This window comes from Zalophus californianus, chromosome 12 (assembly GCF_009762305.2).
Source record: "Zalophus californianus isolate mZalCal1 chromosome 12, mZalCal1.pri.v2, whole genome shotgun sequence".
Taxonomy (NCBI): domain Eukaryota; kingdom Metazoa; phylum Chordata; class Mammalia; order Carnivora; family Otariidae; genus Zalophus; species Zalophus californianus.
This window is the reverse complement of record NC_045606.1, coordinates 90,231,086-90,244,708: the sequence shown is the minus strand read 5'-3', so window position 1 is coordinate 90,244,708 and position 13,623 is coordinate 90,231,086. Positions and strand designations below refer to the sequence as shown.

The 13,623-nt window shown below is 40.5% G+C and overlaps 1 protein-coding gene across 9 annotated transcripts in view; it reads left to right on the top strand.

Annotated features, from left to right (window-relative positions):
* Positions 1–13,623, top strand: part of DGKI (diacylglycerol kinase iota) — a 453,056-nt gene that overhangs the window by 369,664 nt on the left and 69,769 nt on the right. The gene's annotated exons all lie outside the window — the stretch shown is intronic.

The window sequence follows — 13,623 nt, the reverse complement described above, 5'->3', positions numbered from 1 at the left end:
TCCTTTGTGACCCTGTGATCGCCAGGGGAGGAGTGCCGGGTTACCTCACCAGGGGCGAGGGGTCCCTTTTCAGTGGTGCTCCCAACTGTCTCTTGTGCCGCTCTGTGCTCCCCCATCTTCCTCACTTGGCTCACTTTTCCCAGCCCCAAGCTCCCAATGGAGCCTCACTTTCCATTTCTTCTGCTCCCGAGACGCACTGAGACTGCACGTGTGTATCTATACATACTTTGAAGCTCACCATTGTTTGCTTTACTGGAATCCAGTATTTACTAGATGTCCCTGTGTTTGCTGCATTGTGAAGACATGCATGAGAGAGATCATGAAGAGTCTGGAAGTGACATAGAATTTTTTTCATTTGTGGCAACATTTTCTCTTGCTGGTACAATTCTGTTTCATGGTCTCCAGTCCTGTAGTAGTCAGGTGGTTTTGTTGGCTAAAGTGGAGGGGCTCACCTGACTCAGGGTCTCTGGGTAAGTGATGAAGCTTTTGTTCGTAGGTCGGAATAGTAAGTGTGTTTGTTTCTGAGGTCTGACCATGGTCAGAAAGGAGGGTGAATGTTGGAGTTTTGCAACAGTGTTGGCACATTTATGTCTGCACACTCTTTTCTTCCTGCGATATCTCCTTGCAGGAGCAGATTCTAGGTGTGGTCAATGGTCATGGATACATTCTTTCACCCCATTTCAGAGGTTATACAAGTTTATTGCAATTCATGATATTAGGCTAGTTTCCAATCCTATCCAAGGTCCTAACTGAATAGGGCCTTGTTTCTGCGCAGTCTTACAATTTTTACAAAATAAAAAGATTAAGAGTCTCAGAAGCCTAGGGTTAACCGAATAGACATTGTTTCTAAAGGAAGACCACAGCAATTTTGGTATGACAAAGCGGGGAAAAGCGAGAAATCTGGAGCTAAATACTTCATTGGTGGGAAGGTTCTACTCAGATATCCCAGGGGCAAAAGGCAATTTCATTTTAATTGCTTCTCTGTACTACCTCTTACTTTGTTGTGTGAAGAGTAGAAAGGAGAAAGTGAATTACTGTGGATTTTCCTTTTTAATCAAACCAAGTTAGATTTTGATCACATTTTGATCGCTTACAACTCAGGGTGTTTTTCCATTTCTTTTTTATATGGAATTGTTGCTTATGAACCACAATGAGTCAGCCACCCACTGATGGCTAAAAATGTGGCCACCTAGCTGCGGGCAGATTTATTTGAAAAATTAGACTTTAGACACAGACAGAGGAATTTTTTTTTAAAACCTTATTTATTTATTTGACAGAGAGGGACATAGCGAGAGAGGGAGCACAAGCAAGGGGAGTGGGAGAGGGAGAAGCAGGCTTCCCGTGGAGTAGGGAGCCCGATGCGGGGCTTGATCCCAGGACCCTGGGATCATGACCTGAGCCGAAGGCAGACACTTAATGACTGAGCCACCCAGGTGCCCCAGACATAGGAATTATGCCTAGACAAACCAGATGAGTATTGTAGTTGTTCTTACAGACAAGCCATTTCCAAAAAGTAGAGTGATCTCGCTCTGGTTTCCTGTTCCCTGATTTTTCTATGTGGAGTATATTAAAGTATATATCATGATATGTGAAGTGTAAGGTAGTAAATATTCTTCCCAAATCACAAATATACATACTACTTCATGTAATAGCCATGTTCTATATAAAAATCAACTCTTATTCTTCATTTGGGTTATATTACCCTTTCAGAGATTTCTCTTAATTTTTTATTGATCTTTACTTGGCAGTTGTCAGTGGTCTTGGTCATTTATACTACCTTAGCTCTTAGTGCACTAGAGCAATTAACTTTAAAATTTTTTCCTGCCAAATCACTCGAAAACAAAGTAACACTCAAACACTCACCCCTAGCCTCTGAGTCTGTCTAGCTGAATCTCTCTGCACATTGTGAAATAGAGACAAGTCACCCCCCCCCCAGTTCTGCCTGAATCCCTGACTCATAGAATATAGGAGCATAATAAAAGAGTTGTTTTAAATCACTAAAAATAAGTAAGTACTGTACCCTACCTCAATTTGCACATTAATTCTTTAATTTTTTTATTATTATTACTGTGTCCATTAATTCCTTAGAAAGAACATCTCTTTATTTCCTTCAGAGATCATCTCTGATGCGAAGAGGTATAATTGCAGTCATGGAATAATTCAATTATATAATACATGGATATTATGTACCATGTTAGTAATAGCTAGATAGAATGTCTCCTACTTGCTTTGTATCATAGCTAAATTATCTTTAATTCTTTTAACAACTTTTAAATCTTGTCATTGCTTAACAGTGAGTAACTGAGGCTTACAGAGTTTAAAATATTCATCTTGGATCACACAAGACAGCAAGAGTGGGAATTGTGGTCTGAGTCAGGTTGGCTTGACTTCTGACTTCATGCTTTTTCTGACCATACTGTACTATCTTCCTGAAGGGCTGGTGCAAAGACATGGTGCCTACAGCCCCATGGCCCAAGAAAGGTTTACCTTGGCTTCTATTTATTTTAGCATTTGTAAAGTGTCTGGGGAATCTTTAAAAAGAGATTGAAATGTTTAAAAAGCTAGACTTTTATTTAAAAATTATTAAATATATATTAAATTTGCCCCAATCTAAATAAGCACAAAAATTATTCGAAAGGTCATTTGTTTTGTTTCTTAAATTCCATATAAGAGCAAAGGGGGAGAAAAAAAGAGGCAAACAGTATAGAGTTCCCTGAAAGAGTTAAAAGTAGAGCTACCCCATGACCCAGCCAAATGCTGGGTATTTACCCCAAAGATACAAATGTAGTGATCCAAAGGAGCATGTGCACCCCGATGTTTATAGCAGCAGTGTCCACAATAACCAAAATATGGAAAGAGCCCAGATGTCTATTGACAGGTGAATGGATAAGGAAGATGTGAGATACACACACACATACACACACACACACACACACACACACACACACACACACACTCTCACTCACTATGGAATATTACTCAACCATCAAAAAGAATGAAATCTTGCCACTTACAATGATGTGGATGGAACTAGAGGGTATCATGCTAAGTAGAATGAGTCAGAGGAAGACAAACACCAATATGATTTCACTCATATGTGGAATTTAAGAAACAAAACAGATGAACATAGGGGAAGGGAAGGAGAAATAAAGTAAGAGGAAAACAGAGAGGGAGACAAACCATAAGAGACTCTTAAGTATAGGGAACAAGCTGAGGGTTGCTGGAGGGGAGGTGGGGGATGGGATAACTGGGTGATGGGCATTAAGGAGGGCACTTAATGTAATGAGCATTGGGTGTTGTAGGCAACTGATGAATCACTGAATTCTATCTCTGAAACTAATATTACAGTATATGTTAATTAAATTGAACTTAAAAAAGTTTTTTAAAAAAAGGCAAACCAAGAAACAGACTTTCTAACTATAGAGAACAAACTGATGGTTACCAGAAGGGAGGTGGGAGAGGGGATGGGTGAAACAGGTGATGGGGATTAAGGAGGGTACTTGTGATGAGCTCCTGGTGTTGTGTGGAAGTGTTGAATCCCTATATTGTACACTGGAAGTTAATTTTACATGTATGGTAACTAACTGGAATTTAAATAAATCTGTAAAAAATTATATGAAGGGTACTCATGTGCCAAACACCCTGATATATTATGTTGTTTTATGTTATTATTTGCACTAGGTCTTTCAGTCCATAAACAACATACAGTAACATACAAATATGTATATATATATATATATTTTATGGATTTTTTTGTTTGTATTATCTTTCTACTTTTCATTACCTGTATTGAACAATGTATACGCTTTTCAGACTTGCCATTTCATTCAACGGTCATATTTTTAAAGTGTGTTCATATTGATATATGTGGTTTTTAATTAACTCTAATTGGTATAGAATATTGCATCATTAATACTCCATAACTTATTTCTCGATTTTGATAGCGATTTCTAATGTTATTTAAAAAATGCAGCAAATACCCTGGGGCATGGGTCCTGTGTTGCAGGGTGTATGTGCAGTTTCAACTTTGCTTAATATTCCCAGCAGGAATATGAAAAACAAGTATGTAAAAAAAAGACCTGAAGAATTATTGTTAACATTTCGGATACTACCGGCATCTGCTGCTTTCAGCTTTAAAGCTCCAGTCACCTTGGAGATAGGAAAGGTCCAAGTTTAACATCATGTTCACAATATTAAATAACTCACTATATAAAAAGATCAAAAGGGAAATTTTAAATTCTTAAAACGGAAAACAACTATCAGAGTCTGCAGAAACCACTAACGTCTTACTCACAGGATGATTTATGACTCTAAATTCACTTATCAAAGGAGAAATGATTCATACAAATAAAGCATTCAGTTTCATAAACTGGAAAAAGAATCCCAGAGTAGAAAACAAAGAAGCAAGAGGGAAGAATAATAATAAAGACAGAAATCACTGACGAGGAGAATAAAACAAAGAAATGATTAACCGAGACTCAAATGTTAAAATATCGATTCTTTAATAAAAAGGCAGGTAAGAGACAAAATCCTGAGAAGAGTGACTTTAAAAATAGTAAATATGGGAAACAGAAAGGAATGTAATTGCAATGCTTTACTACCTCATTCTTCCTCCACAGCACCTGGTATGCACCTGCTCAAGGTGACCCTTTCCCCTCCAAACTCTATATGACCCAACCCCCTGGGGGTCTCCTCAGAGTTCTCCTCATTTTAACTTTTATTTCTAAGAGCCATCACCCTCCCTTCTACTTCAGGGAGAGTGAGATGGAATGAACAAAGAGAATGAATTAGATTTCTATTATTACTGGAACTGGTTACCTTTATATTGTAACTCCATTTAGAAACATCATAATTTTATAAAGAAGGTATGATAGTCCAATTATACACAAGGCCTCTAAGAGAGAGTATCATTCCAAAGAAGGATGTACACACATATACGGTCTTCAAAACCTGTGAACATAGTAAAAAACAATCTTTAAGAACCAATTCTGAGATAAATTGGCAAGAGGTGGTTGATTCGTATTACTAATGCTAGAACCATAATGAATTTGTCTCTGGGTTCAAAAATGTTTTCCGTGTTTAAGAAAATTCTACTTAAAATAATATTCTAGAAACACATTTGCTCTCATCATTAATTATACCACCAAAATTAGTGACAAGCCTGTATTTCATTTTGGCAGAAGATTTGTAAGGGAGGAATTAACTGAAATTTTAGTAAACAGAATCTCAGTCCTAAGGCAGACTTTTCTCAACTTCAGGATCTTTGAGACTTAAAAAAAAAAAAAAAAAAAAGAGCACTGACTGAAAACTCTAGTATATTCCTAACAAGTAATTTTTTGAGAAGGACAGACTTAACCTGAGTCAGATGGGTTAAGGGAAAACAGGTAAAGGGACTGGGAGGTATTTAGTTTCTGAAAAATAATAATCTTTTCTAGTTCTTTTTTGTTTGTTTATGTGAAACCCCCGAAACTAACTGAAAGAGATTGACTTTTTCTTAATGTCTCCAAATCCTAAATCTGAAAGAACTAAGATAAAGGTCACACAGGTGAAAAGAGAATATCTTGTCACAGGACTAAGACAAGGGGGAAGAGTGTTGAGAACCACCCGAAGGCAGACATTCCATCCAGACATCTGTGTCTAGGCAAGTATTTGTTACCTGATCAGCTAAGCAGAGCTAATGGGTTTATATGATCTGCAGTCTCGAAGAGATTATGTTATCAAAAATCAAACTATAATTTATCTGGTCTGATTATTTTCATTAGGATTCCAAGAAACAGGTTGAGTGAATGAATTCATTCATTCATTTATTGAGCAAATAAATATTGAGCACCTTCTAGGTAGGAACTGTGTATCTATTAGATGTATATATAGATACACACTCTCCTACATACCTAGGCACCGAAGATATACAACTCAACGAGAAATTATTATTGCCTTTGAAGAGCTTACATTCAAAGGGGAAATATTCCACAAATCAATTATTAGAGTTCTCTCTGCTAAGTGCTGTAATGGATAGATACATAAAGTATTCTGGAAACAAGAGGAATAGGGTTTGCTGCTGCCTCCAGATTTCACTTTTTTATTTTAATATGAAAAGAATGAGTATTTAAAGAAATAATGAAAATTTAGCCTCAAAGGAAAGAGGCTTTTTAAGGACTCCAAGCTTATTTTCTTCCACCTTTGTACATGAGCAGATAAGTATCTGCTTTTCACCATTATATAACCAGAAATGCTCCCTGAATAATTTAATGTACTCAGTACTCAGTTTAGCATCACTCTACCTGATGTGTGCTTAAGGAAGTTTGTACAAGTAGCAAGTTATTTAGGGATATCCGAAACACCTAATAATACTTTAAAAAATTGGCTTTTTCAGGTAGTCTAAAATTCTGAATCACCATATCAAGAAGATTATCCTGAAACCTCCCCCTTACACAAACTCAGAGTCACTCTCGGAGTGAGAAGGAGTAAGAGCTTCAGATTCCCCTCTTGTCTCCCAACTATTTCCCTTACCCAGTTTCTTCGGGAACATTCAGTGATGGCCTGACTCTAATAAAAAGGATAATTGTGCTTATTGTCACGGCTCCAAATTCTCACCAGGAGGACAGACCATAGGGCAGTGATTGGGTTGTGGAAATATTCTTTGAGCATCACAATCTGATAAGAGGGAGAAAATTAATCTTAGTGGGATGTGGGTTTTGCTGGAATCTGTCTTAGAGATGAAATCAGTGCTGTCTGGATGGAGTCCCTTGCGTCTGTTTCACTAAGATGGTTGGTTCCCATCCTGCTTACCTTTGGTCTAAATCTTGTTCTCCCTGCCTAATCACTGAAGCTGGAAGAGCTCCAGTTTATCTGACATACATCTTCCTTTCTTCTTTTTCTCCCTGCCCTACCTCCCTCCAGTTGTTCCCCACCCTATTTAGCCAAGCACACGATAACTCTGTTCCTTTGGGTGTGCAAAATATTTAATAAGAAATTTTGCTCTCTTCTTATAATTGCTCCTCAAACAGTTAGGCATATGGGGGTCCTAAACCTTTTGTCAGATACGGAGTTCCATTTCCAAGCTGAGTTAGGGGCAGCGCCAGAATAGAATTCTTTAGATATCATATCTCATTTTGACCCACTTGGAAGAAAAATCTTGCTAAGGTAAATAAGCTCTAATATTAAACATCCATTTGATTTAAAATGATGCCAAGAAATTCTGCCCTTCCATTCTGATGAGTTCAGGTTTGGTCGGTGATTACAATCTGAGGAAATATTACTTGAAGGGCTCTCTCTTTTCATTTGTAAAGGATATGGTGGCCTTACCTACTCATGCTTGAGGAACATGGTGAATGAGGGAAAGTTTATCAGATCCTTCCTTAAAGCATCTGAGTTCCTTGGATGGACAAACTGTACTGCTCACTCCACATCCACAGCCCTTTGCACTGTAGCTGGTATACCAGATGTCCATAAGGCAGGCTTGTTGGATGAATGGGTGAATGTGGGATGTTAGAGAGAGGGTACTCTATCTAATGAAAATAGAGATGTCTATTTATAATACTGCAGCAAACCCAGTTCTAATCACATACACACCCACAAATGTAACAAAATGATACATTAAATGTTAGACGTTTTTGTTAGGTTGTGGAATCCATTTATATATTTCAAATTTTAATATAGATCTGTTTGACCCAGGGAATTTGCATTAAAATAATAAAGATGCCTTAAATTCCCTCACTCAGAGAGAGGTTGCTGTTTTACAAGTGAGAAACTAGAAGGCAACGATGGCGAGTATAGAGAATTGTAGGCACTGATGATGAGCACAAAGGTGAGATGGGGACAGGGGGTGAAAGGGAAGAACCCCATCTAGAACCCCGTGCACTGAGATGCCAACATGTTTCCTGTGTCAGATCTCTGGATTCTTTGGGTTATATCAGTAAGTTGAGTACTTGAGGAGGCTTTGGATGTTCTTTGGATGGAGGGGAAGAACATTGGCAAGTGGGAAACCATAAAGCATCAACTTTTATGGATGGAAGAGAATTCTGGGATTTCCTAAGGATTTCCAACCCAAAGAGACAAGACAGAGCCAGAGCATGAGAAAATATGGGGGCAAGATGTGCAGAAGGAAAGCACTTTTCTTGAGTTCCCTTAACAAGCAGGGAGCAGTTAGAAGGACCTCAGGAAATCATCAGTCTTCAACAAAACAAAGGAGATTTCTCTCTCCTTCCAACAATACCTTCTGCCTTAGGGCCTTAAGGAAAGCTGGTCTAAGGTGACAGTCTTTTGTGACAAAAGCACTTACCATTCTAAAACTAGGGAAATAACTCCATCTCCCTCTGTGCTCCAAAAGTGAGAGCAGGTATTGTTAAGCCAATAGTGGAATGAGAATTGTTCTTTGTTTTCAGGGGCTGTGCCAGAGATGGAGACCGGGGTGCAAGGGGGAATCTTCTCTCATTCCTCTGTCTTGTGTCCCCTGGGAGTAGCTGTGTGCTCGTGGCTGGCTCACTACTCAGTCCATTTTTGCACAGTTGGTCCTCTCTTTTCTGAACGAGTCCCTGGATCTTCTTTAAGGGCTTGACATTGAAATCTCATCAGTCTGGTAGAGGAGGGATTTAGGGTGTGTTGAATGGGATCCAAGCTTCAAAAACGAAACAAAACAAACAAACAAACAAAAAACAACTGACATAGGTGTAGGGGATGTTAATCCTACAAAATGATGGCACATCTCTCCTTGAGGTCCCACTTTTTCTAAGCATCAAGATTAAAATGTAATCAGGCATGAGAAGAATCGTCTCCCAGAGCCTGCTGGGAAAATGTCCATGCTGTCAGGCGATTGTACAGTGTCTGGGGACTCTCTCGGTGATCTCTTCTTCCTTTGTGAAAGGAAGGGTGCAGAATCCAGAGTGGGGTCTTCTGTCACGTTATTCCCAGAGGGTCCCATCCTGTGGAGTCCTTGTTCCCTGGGACGTGTGCTGCATCCTTGGGCATCCATAGCAGGTTTTGGCAACAGGAGGGAAGGTGGGAGGCAACTTTCCCGTAGATGATCACTTTACAAGTAAGGGTGCCTGATGAGATCGGAACTCAATATTTGTTTAATTAATTTATTTATTTTAGAGGGCACGTACGTGCGTGAGTGGGGGAGGGGCGGAGAGAGAGAGAGAATCTCAAGCTGACTCTGAACTGAGCACAGAGTCCCACTCAGGGCTCCTCGTGGGACTCCATCTCACGACCCTGCGATCATGACCTGAGCCAAAATCAAGAGTCAGATGCCTAAACCGACTCAGCCCCTAAATATTTGTTTTTAATTTTAACAATCGGAGTAGAGAGAAGAGGCTGTAGTTTTTCCTGAATATGATTTAGGTACACCTACCCGTGACCTGAAGTGTTGATGCAGGTAAGTCCTCTGTCCTGACCACCGGCTGCCCTCCTCCCCTCGTTCCTCTGAAGGTCCCTGAGGAGTCAGCTCAGTACTGGCTGCCTCTTCCCCTCCTCCTTACCTCCGCAGAGGGGCAGAGCACTCAGGCAACACAGAGGGAGAGGGGCTGGGGAGAGCAGGGCAGTCCTAGCGAGTCTCCTGCCCCTCCCCTCCTCACCCCATTTGTCCTGCTCCTTCCGAGGACACGGCTTGCAGTGTTCAAGGGTCCGTTTCAAGGTTTCACCCGCCTCCTGTTTACTTACCTCCACACTACCCTGCTCAGCCTTTTGCTTCTTTCTCAGACCGCCACCCAAGCTCTTCTTTTCTCAATGCATCTGCCTTAGATGAGTAATTTGATTAAATTGATTTAAAGTAGGAGTGATAAATTTGAAATCCTTCCAAAAATATTTGCCCACGAATCTCAGGTCGGAGGGATGTTGACTAGTAATTGCCTGGTATGTGCAGGTGTGGGGTCAGGGTGAGAAGGGGTCGCTTTATTGCTTTTGGAAATGAAGGGGTGGGTATAGAGTGTGGAACTTCTCTCATGAACCTCTGGGGACCCCTGAGCCCACAGCCCTGAGGAGACCAGCACAAGAAACAACTCTGTAACATGGAGAAACTACTTGCTTGGAATTCAGGGAGACAAGGACTACGTTTTCCCTTTTCCTAACCTTTCTGGCTCTTGTGCTAATCACCAAGCATAAGAACATCAACAGCATTGCTTTACAGTTTCTCCAGTTCTCTCTTTGATGTTAGTCTCACTCCATAAACCCCTTAGAGTCTCCTTAAAAGTGGGATAAAATGTAACTTCTCTATCTCCGACAACTCCCGGAGTGGAATTAAGTTTATAGCCATGACTGATATTCACATATGGAATTTATTATTCTCAAAGATAGAGTCTGTGGAGCCCACTTTCACTTCTTGTTCTCATTTTTGCTGGGCTTCATTTGTATTAATTTTTCATTTTCTCATAGAGTTCCTTTACTATTTTGGGTTCTTTGTAATTATTACCTAGAAACTGTCCTGTCCTTGGACACAGAAGCGTGGGGAGGAGACAGACCCTTTTCAGATTCTGTTTCCCATGCCAGTATCTTGAACATGAATTCCCTTTTCTGGGAAGTAGGTGAGGTGGGAGATGTTGATAGGAAAACTTCTGGAATATATCACAGTTATCTTCGGGAGAAGTGCCAAAGCAGCTTCCAACCCCACCTCTTTTTTTCTTCCATTGTCTAAAGCTGGATTCAGAAGTCCTTATTTGATAAAAATAAAAATTAGTTGTGAGTAAGCCTTTGCCCAATTAACTTGACCCCACAAGGTAGATACTGCTTCTCCTGAATATTGTTAGATGTGAGATAGCCTTGCATGGAAGTTTCTTGTGTTAACACTAAACAATTTGCCTTCAGATCCCAGAGCTTCATTTCAATTTACACTTAAAAAAAAAAAAAAAAGTCCACATTCACAAAACTCCAGGTCAGTTGTGCTTCAACAGGAGCTGTTGACCAGCATTCATTGAGTCACTAAGCTAGAGCCAGTGGCCTTTTTTTTTAAAAAAAGATTTTACTTATTTATTTGACAGAGAGACAGCAAGAGAGGGAACACAAGCAGGGGGAGTGGGAGAGGGAGAAGCAGGCTTCCCGCGGAGCAGGGAGCCCGATGCGGGCCTCGATCCCAGGACGCTGGGACCATGACCTGAGCCGAAGGCAGACGCTTAACGACTGAGCCCCTCAGGCGCCCAAGCCAGTGGCTTTTGCTAACAGGTTCTCCCTACTGATACTCCCTATTGGCTCTCTGCAGGTGTATCTCCTTTGGTTTGATTTCAGAATAACATGCCTTTTCTGTTCCTTTACTCTCCCTCCCCCTTTTTTTTTAAAAATTAAGCAGGCAACTATATTGCAAAAACTGATTTCTAATGTGAAGTATCACATCTTTTGTACCTGCACGGCTGCGCTGTGTCTAATAAACAATTATTTTCATGTCTTCAAAAACGCTAAAATGTTTCCCAGGAATGTTCATATTTTAGGTACAAAGTGTGATGGTCAAGTTTTCATGCTGAATGAACTTGGTCAGTGTTGGTTTCTTCAACACCATCTCTATCTGTTTCTTCCCTGTGTCTACTGCCCACTTTTTGCCCATTTGTCCTCATCTTTCCCCTCAGATTTCAAAAAGCCTTCCCACTCATTTTGTTGCAGTTCTCAGGCACGAACATTAGGTGGCAGTACAATTTCAAGCTCAAAGGGCCCTTAGGGGCTTCCTCCTCAGCAAACATTGTGGAGGATGGATAGGAGAAATCGAATCGTTACAAGCCAGTGGTAAAACAGTGGTATTTTTTAAATGCCAACTAAATGCAGGAACTTATTTTAAAAAACCCAGAAATTATTTCAAGTACAGCTCGTGTGGGGATCATCGGGTATATATTTGGTTAGGAGACTCTCAAAGAATAGGAAATTAGAAGCCTGAAGGGAATTAGAGGAAATTTACATCAAATGGAGAAATTACCAAACAGCCTTTATTATTTAGGTTCTGGGTCTTATTTCGTTACCTCCACACAAATACCCATCTCTCTCTCCTTCCTTCGATTTTGCTCTTTTCGCAGCACAACCCCCCCCCCAACACACACAGACACCCCCACCTCATTTGTGGTGAATGTTACCTTTGAGGCTATTTGGCATTCCCTGAATGGGTTTGTGACCACTTGAATAGAGAATGTGTTTGTCTCTCTCATCTCAATGCCACTTTGTATGGTTGCTGTAACTTTCATCTCTCTGGCTCCCATTCTCCGTAGCTCTTTTACTGTATGTGCTTTGTTTATTGTCTTAAAAGCAATATTCATAATTAGAGGGAGGAAAAGCAAACAAAAAGAGGATTGTTTCGTTGATGGAGATTCTCAGTCCTGAGGGATTTCTGGTTCTGTTTTACCTAGTTAGGGATGCTCTGGTGTGAGAGTTAATGGTCATGAAGTTGTCACCAAATCTGTGATCTCATTATTTCTCCCTCGAGCTCTCAGTGATGTCACAGGGTGGACATAACAGTACTCCAGGCAGTGCATGTCCTTGAGGGAATCTCAAGGGAGAAAAGCTATTGCCAGAGATGATCATCTACACCCATGCTTTCAAATCACATTAAATCATCCCTTGGCTTACTTAAATGAAAATTCTTTATCTATCAACAGTTTCAGGAAACAAATTGAATTTGTGTAGCATCATTACTTCAAGGTAAAACTATGGAAAAATAAAGTTGGTGTTTCTGCAGCAGTGATGTAGACTCTTGAAATGTGCCTGGAAGAGGTATCCAGCTGGGAAATCAGTTTCCATTTAGGCTACTTCTCAGGAGTTTGGTAACAGGCAACTAGCAGTACTGGAACAGGCAGGAAACAGCATCCGACCCAGAGAACTTGGCCCACACCTGAATGTTCCTGGTGTTCTTCAGTTGGAACAAGAGCATTAATTAGCACATGATGGGAGGCTGTTTTACAGAGAGACTGGGTTCTACCAAAGTGTGAGGAAGGTGGGTGAGATAAACCCAGGGGACGCTCAGGGCTGCAGTAAGGAGAAGGAAAGAGAAATAAAAGGAGAATGATGAAAGAGAGAGGGGAAGAACATTCAGAATTGATATAAATAGCTAGAAACCAGAGACTTCGATTTTCTCTTCCTCTTCCTGAGTAGGATGGATGGTCACCTTTGCTTATTGAAGGTGGTGTTTTTGCTATGGTCCTCATCCCTAAAGCTGGAGGGTAAAAGAGGGAAGGCAGATAGAAAAAGGAACATTGACAAAATACTCATAGAGCTGCTTTCAATGTGAGGGCATGGGCTGTCTTCCCCATGAGGACTTCACATCCAGGAAACGGTTTATTTATTCGTAGTGTGCCGAGTGGACTGGGGGGTAGCAGAGCTTCTAGTTCAACCTGCCATTCTTCGTTTGCTTTCTATTATAATTCCATGTTAGTAACCAGGAAATAAAGGGGCCCTGGCTCTTCTGGCCAGGCCTGTGAGTTGGTATGAATATGTCAGAGCTTCCTTACCCCGTCCACAGAGAAATATTCTCTTGCTGAGTATTTTCAGAATCTGGATCTCTGCCTTTGTGTCTATTGAGACTTAGTTCTTATACCTGTTCTGTTTGTTTATTCCATGTTCACCTCTGTCTGGTAACCCTATCCCTTGGCCCACTCTCCATCAGGTGATGGTTTAGAAATGCTAAGTAGAGGGTATTTGGGTTGGGGACACTGGGAAGGG